The sequence below is a fragment of the Rhinolophus ferrumequinum genome, chromosome 10 (assembly GCF_004115265.2).
Source record: "Rhinolophus ferrumequinum isolate MPI-CBG mRhiFer1 chromosome 10, mRhiFer1_v1.p, whole genome shotgun sequence".
Taxonomy (NCBI): Eukaryota; Metazoa; Chordata; class Mammalia; order Chiroptera; family Rhinolophidae; genus Rhinolophus; species Rhinolophus ferrumequinum.
This window is the reverse complement of record NC_046293.1, coordinates 40200150-40207025: the sequence shown is the minus strand read 5'-3', so window position 1 is coordinate 40207025 and position 6876 is coordinate 40200150. Positions and strand designations below refer to the sequence as shown.

The window sequence follows — 6876 nt, the reverse complement described above, 5'->3', positions numbered from 1 at the left end:
TAACCATTATAGGGACCACTGTCGTTACCCTCAACTGCGTATTTACTAAAGGGTAGGAACTATGCTAATTGTTTTACATGTGTTAAAAAAATTACTATTACAAAAGAATATGTAGTGTGCAGTATATCGAGTGGTTAAGAGCATGGATTCAAGAATGCCTGCGTACTTATTCTGCTCCACTGTTTGTCAGGTCCATGATCTTGGGTGAATTTCTTCAACTCTTTGTGCTTCAGGTTCCTCATATGCACAATGACAAAACTACTAGTACCCATAGGTTGTTATGAGGAATAAATGAGACAATACATGAAAAGACTTAAAACAATCCAACACACAGAGGCAGCTAATAAGTAGCGGTGCTAGGATTTCCTGATGTTTATGTTATGCTAAATCAACATTGAGGAAATATTGTTGAGAACCATCGTTTTGCTACAATACTCCCTCATTCTCTATCAGGTTCATTAAGGAAAATGTCTGGATTTGACAAGTGAATGATATGTCATTTGGTCTCTTTTTGTGAGCTTATAACATTTGAAAGGAAACAAAAACAGAGTGTAAAGAAATAGCAAATAAAAAGTATTCTGGGATAATGTTGTACAGTCATCAGTGTGTTTAGAAGGCTCATAGAATGCCTGGGTCAACACTCATTCCTAACAGAAGGGTGTATGTATTTAATTGATGAATGCCATCCTCATTATAAATGGATTGAGAAGAACTGCTTATGCTTATTCTTTATTTTTCTGTGACTAACAGTTAAAAAAATAACCTTTGGACATTTTTAGAACATGAAAATAAAATAGCATTAGTTAAATAAACAAATCATTAGGTTGAAATGCAAGAAATAAAGACATAGTTTACAAATTTTTAGATAGGTAAACTTTATTTTCACATAAGAAGCTATGTTTTTGTATGTAGACTTTACAATTATTAATATTGTTTGCATTATGAAATTCATGGTCATCATTATTTATATATAAACTAGAAAATGCATATCAATCTGAAATAATTTTAAGCAGCAGTCTGTTTGAGGAGACTAACATTATAGATTTGCCTTTAAAGATTTAACCTCCAATTATTGATGAAGTATCTAAAGAGAACATAAATTTGGATTTCTTTTTTTTTTTTTACGTCAGACGGGTTATGTGCCGATGTCGTAACAAGGTTTGTGGGAGGCACATCCCAAGCAAAAGCATGAACACTCAATCATCACACTTATGAACTACAAAAGGATCATAAATCTGGATTTCTAATAGATGGAGAGGCAACTAATTTATCACAATTTGAAAAGGAAATAAAACAACTCAAATAACCATCCAGATTGGGTGGGTGAAAAGATAATGCTTGTGTTGAAGTTAAGGGCTGGCATCCCTCTGAACCTCGTGAATAATCAATGAATTTTAATTATTGATTGATAGAGCTTTATGTAACTCATGATTGTCCTTTTCATAGATTTTTCTCTTATACTTTTCATTTAGCTGTAAGTAATTTTCATTTGTGACCAACTGGAAGGAATTATGATATATACTTCAAATATAAGAAACATATTAATGGTTAAAATGGTTGCTTATGTAATTTGATAACTGTAATCTTGATTTTTATGAAAAGAAAATGCGAGATTGTCTTTTACATCTCCAATGATTCTTCATCAAATCACCTAATTTACAGGTGGAGAGTCTTGCTGGTCCTTCTTTAAGATGTTATCATGGTTGAAGACTAAAAACAGAACGTCTTAAAGACCTGAACTCTTGTCATTGCTACTTCTGAAAAATCTGCAGGATATAAAGCCACTGTTTGATTTTGCTCTTCTGAAAGCTCATGTCACAGCATTGATGTTTCCCTGGTTGTGCTTGAGTCAAAGGTATAAGAAAGTATGTTGGGTAGGAGAGGAGAAATGGCTTGTCTGGTAGGAAACTGGGGCTGTAGTGTGAGTCTCACTTCTTATATGACTTTTGGCCAGTTATTTCACCTCTCCAGGTCTCTATGTTCTCGTCTTCAAAATGGTGGCAGTTGGAGGAGGTTAAAGATTTTTTTTTTTTTTTTTTTTTTTTTAATAACTTCTAAGGTCCTATCTCTTAACATCTTACAAAACTGTACTGCCATTTTTCTTCTTTTTAAAATTGCTATTCCTTCAATGGTGGATGCAAAATTGGACGTTCTGTTTCATGTTTGGGGCTAGGAGGGAATCCTTGTTCTGACCTAATACATTAAAAGGTTCATTTAGATAACAGACATATATTCATCATTTATTGTATATAAGTGTCTTAGGGATAATGTGGTTGGTAGAAACAGTAACACTTTCAAAATTGATTAAGCAAAAATGGAGACTTTATTGGAAGCATATGAGAATCTCACAAAGTCCAAGATTGCATATGTGATCCAGGTTTCTGGTCACAAGAAATGGTAAGTCAAACTGATTTATTTTTCACCTCTTCAGGAATTTGTGGGTTCCCTTCTGTTTTTTTGTCTATGTTGTCTTCCTTTTCCCCCTCTCTTCAAAGACTGGCTTTCCCTAGGTTACTGAGTGCAGAGTTGCCTCCATCTCAGCTTGTCATGGTCTCTACTTGTCTTGAAAAAAGATGAACTAGAATTATTGTGTCCTGATTCCAGGTTCTCATAAAAGAGACTGATTGACCCAGCCTGAGTTAGATGTCTGCTTACACTCTAGTGGGAAAGTCATATAAATAAAAAGTACAATGATAGATGTATGTACAAGGTGCTACAGGACCACAGGATGGAACATCTTACCTAACTTGGGACGTTTAGCTGGAGCTAACTCCTAATAGACAATGATCTGAGGAAAGGCAGGAAAGTCTTCTAGGCAGAAAGTGAAGCAAGAGTGATATTAGAGGTATGCAGCTGCAAGTGTGTGTGTGTGTGTGAGTGAGAGAGAGAGGGAGGTAGGCAGGAGCCCTGTCATGGAGGGAGCTGAGGGAGACACCAAGGGTACTCTTGTCTCTGGCAACAAATATGGTGGCATGGCCATCTTTGATTTAGATTCCTGTGTGGCATAAAATGATGAAAAGCCATAAGGAACATATTATTTAAATGTGAAGGTTAAAAATATTCAAGCCACTTGATGTTGTTATTTTTTAACAATTAACTAGCAATGACAATTAATTGTTGAGAATGACAAAGCAGTAGTTCTGATTTTTGCCATAATTGAATCCTGCATATCTGTGAAAGCTCGACATTGATTATCTCTTAAATAAAATTTTCTTTGTGCCTTTACGTAGCTTGAAAGAATTTTAATATTTAAAAAATGGTATTAGGAGCTTTTGGGATGTGATCTTATCCCACAGGATGGAGAAACTTTGCCATTTATTCATGCCTCTTAATTGATTTGACCTTCTAAAAAATTAGATTTTTCTCTAAAGAACATAAAGCCTAATGGGAACTTTCTTATTATTTATCCAATGTGCTAAGTTTATAATTTAATTTCTAGCTTCTAATTAATTTCATAATTTCTGAACACTTACAGTTCAATATAGTTGGGTAAACTGAGAGCTATCTACTACTGGCCAGTGAGATTCGAGACCTTGGTTGGAAGATGAGAAATATGTTCCCACAAAATTGATAATTGGAATTAAAATGAATACACTGAGAGTAATGTCTTTTTTTGCTGTTATTACAAACACATTAATCATTTATAGCCTCATTTTCAAAGTTTGTTCTGTCCAATTTTGTTAATGTTATTATCATAATAAAATGACAGCTAGTTTATGTTGATAAAGGTACATCTGAATTCCCTTGACGAATTAGCTAAAAGAACAGAGAATGTATTTTATTAGGGATCTGCTAGTGAGAATTAGGCCATTTATTAAATAAACACTTTCATCTGGATTATTCTTGTATACCTTGTTGATATGTAAAGTTCAACTAATTATGTTGTTTGGCTTGGAATTTCACTCGGGCTTGTTGCATTCAGGCAGCTGGTGAATTTTCTACTAGAGCAGGTGATCGCTTATTTACTTGGCAAAGAAAACAAATAAATGTAAGATAAATACATTTTTCTGGCTTGATGATTAGGAAGCTTTGTAACTTAATGTTGACTGTGTTTTCTTAAGTGATGTAGTGATTCAGCTCAGTATCAGACTGCACTATTGTCAAGAATTCACTTTGATCAAGATCATATGACAATGTAGTATCAAGGCTCTCAGAAACAGGGCTTGACTATAAGAAACAGTTTAGTTTTCACAGCAGGAAAATTGCACAATGAAGGGCTGTACTGGTTTACTTTTTTTTTTTCAGCTGAAAAATGATTCTAGAATGTCCTTTCTTTATCTTTAACAATGATGGAGTAACATAGCCTAGTGCTTAGGTACATAGCTAGCCTCTGGAGTCAGAAGTTCTGGGTTCTAGTCTCAGCTTTACTGACTAGTAATAGTATGAATTTAGGTTATTTCCTCACTCCAAAAATGGGAATAATGGTAATACAACCTCATGAAGTAGTCGTAAGATTTAAACAGGATTAAGTATAGAAATAGTTTAGCGTAAGATCTACCACAACTTAAAAGCATTCAGTAGACATTCATCAATGTTGTTATTATTATATTATAATCCTCATGGAGATGACCAGTTTTTCTGAAATTGGGAATGGGAGGTTAGAGTAGATCGGAGACTTTTCCTGTCTAATGCATCTCTGAAGCTATTTTTCTATTTCTTGGGAGTTTTAGATTAATTTTTTATTACCTCTCTGCCACTGGGAAAGAAAAGGGAAATACGGAGTGCCTATTACAAACCAGGAAATCAATACATTTAGCTGCCCCCGTACCCCTGTGAAGTAGTTTTCGCCCCACTTATACATAGGAAAGGCAAGGCTCAAAGAGGTTATATTGTTTGCACAGTGTTGCATAACTAGAAAGTGATGATCGAGCATTTGAACCCAAGTCTGCCTGATTCCACTCTGTGAGCTGCCCCAAGTTCTACAGGTTGAGCCCCCACAGTGTCTTCTTAGACAGCTGGAAACATTCATAGACTTGGAGGGCATTGTTCTAATCAGTTTCCTTTTCATCTTGTGGGTCCCAAATGGCTTTACACATGTTGGGCACTGATAATTTACTCTATGCTTATCTATATCATCATCATGCTGGAGATAAGTGGGATTTCACTGTGTAGGGCATTGGGCTCTGCAGTTTTCAGAAAGACCTTATTCACCTTGAAGTAAAATATGGTCTGTGTCACACTCCATCTCTAAGCAGCTCTTTAATATATTTTTGAAGGGGTTTAAAGTGACAGCCAGTTTGCGGATAGAATGAAAACCTAGGCCCTGATTATTATAACTGATGGGTTTTTTGGTTGCATTGTTCTGTTCCTCAGTGAAATAACTTTATGTGTAACATTTCTGGGGAATGGAGATATATTATATATATATACACGGCAAGGTCATAATTACTTTTATGGGCTTTTGGCCAGAAGTTTTCAAAGTGAATGCGTGTCTGTGCAGGCGTTCACTGAAGGCCTTCTAAAGCAATGTTTCACTGTAATTGGTCACGGTCATGCACTAGCAACTCATTAGTTTCTTGGAACAAAAAGGGGTCTAATATGTCTCCTGTTTGAAATGAAATTTCCTGTAATTTTAATTTTTATGTTTATACATTTCAATTCCTTATCTAGACCATACTATTTCTTATTCAAGTATATTTTCTAGTAATTCCTTCATAGGCTGTTTTTCCTGTTTTGCTTTTTTTTCTGGAAAGTTTAAAAAAATTAGAAAAAAGTATATAGAAAAAAGTAACACAAGCACCTGTATTCTTACTGCCCCAGAAAGAAAATTTTGAACGTTTGGAATTCTTCCAGACCCTCCAGGAAATGAAACTTTGTAGTTATATCTGATATCTCCCTTAACTACATTGAAAAAAATTCTATTCTTTTTTGTCTTCTCATGGGCAACAACTGTGGTGAGTTTGGTGTACAGACTTCCAGTCACAGGCAGCTTCTCTGAGACCTTGCCTATCTTTTCTAAATTATCCAAGAAACTACGGCAACCTTTGGTGAATCAGACCATACAATCAGTTCGCTCGTAGACGAGGGATTGGAAGTGAAACAAAATACACTTCAGGATTCCTCAGGTTTTACCCTTTCTTGGTCTCCTAAATATTTAAGGTATTATGTGACCAAGTTTCTTTGGATCTCAGATTAGCCAAAGAGATCTATGCTGGTGCAGCCCTGAACTTTTAATAATTGGCTCAGAGTAGGACACTGAGGTTGACAGGTGACACTGAGGTTATAAGAGTCTCAGAAGTCTTAAGCTTGTCCCTAAACTTCTAACCCTTCTCAGCATCTTCATGCAAAGAAGAAATTCCTAGATATTATTTTGTCAGGGCCCCCAGCATCTGATCCCTAGATGGCCTTCGCTCATCCCTGGGCCACCGTGCCACTAGGAATTGCAAGTGAGAAGAATTGCCCAGTGGCCCCAGGCCCTTGGGTTTGAATAGAATGGCAGGACCCATTCATGTCATGCATTTCATTCCCTTTTACCTTCATTGCTACCAGGAGCCCAAACCTCCCAAGTTATGTGTCAACACTCATATTCTCATTCTGATTCTGAATGTTCCCTAATCTGACCTCTTCACACCTTCCCAAATGCTTCCAATGTGCACCCAAGAACTCTTTAGCTCCTCTGTATCTGCATTCTCTTCCCGTACTTTGACTGAGTGAAATCGAAATTTCCCCTGAGGACACTGCAGTCCTCTTGAGTTGAAGCCATCTTTTATTCTCTCCAGTAACACACTTCAGAGAGTATATAAGGACCAGGCATCCCATACTTGCATCTCATTGCCTATCCTCCGTCATCCTTCAAAAAAGGGAAGCACCCCACAATAGCTGTTTCTGTTGCTGTTGTTGGGTGCCCACTCATCTAGTCATGTGGCAAAGGGTTAA

General features: G+C 36.3%; 1 non-coding gene across 1 annotated transcript; it reads right to left on the bottom strand.

Annotated features, from left to right (window-relative positions):
- Positions 1-1124: 1124 nt before the first annotated feature.
- Positions 1125-1228, bottom strand: LOC117029506 (small nucleolar RNA U13). Its single transcript, XR_004424244.1, has one exon. It is a non-coding gene; the product is annotated as a small nucleolar RNA U13 (small nucleolar RNA).
- Between the last annotated feature and the right edge of the window lie 5648 nt (positions 1229-6876).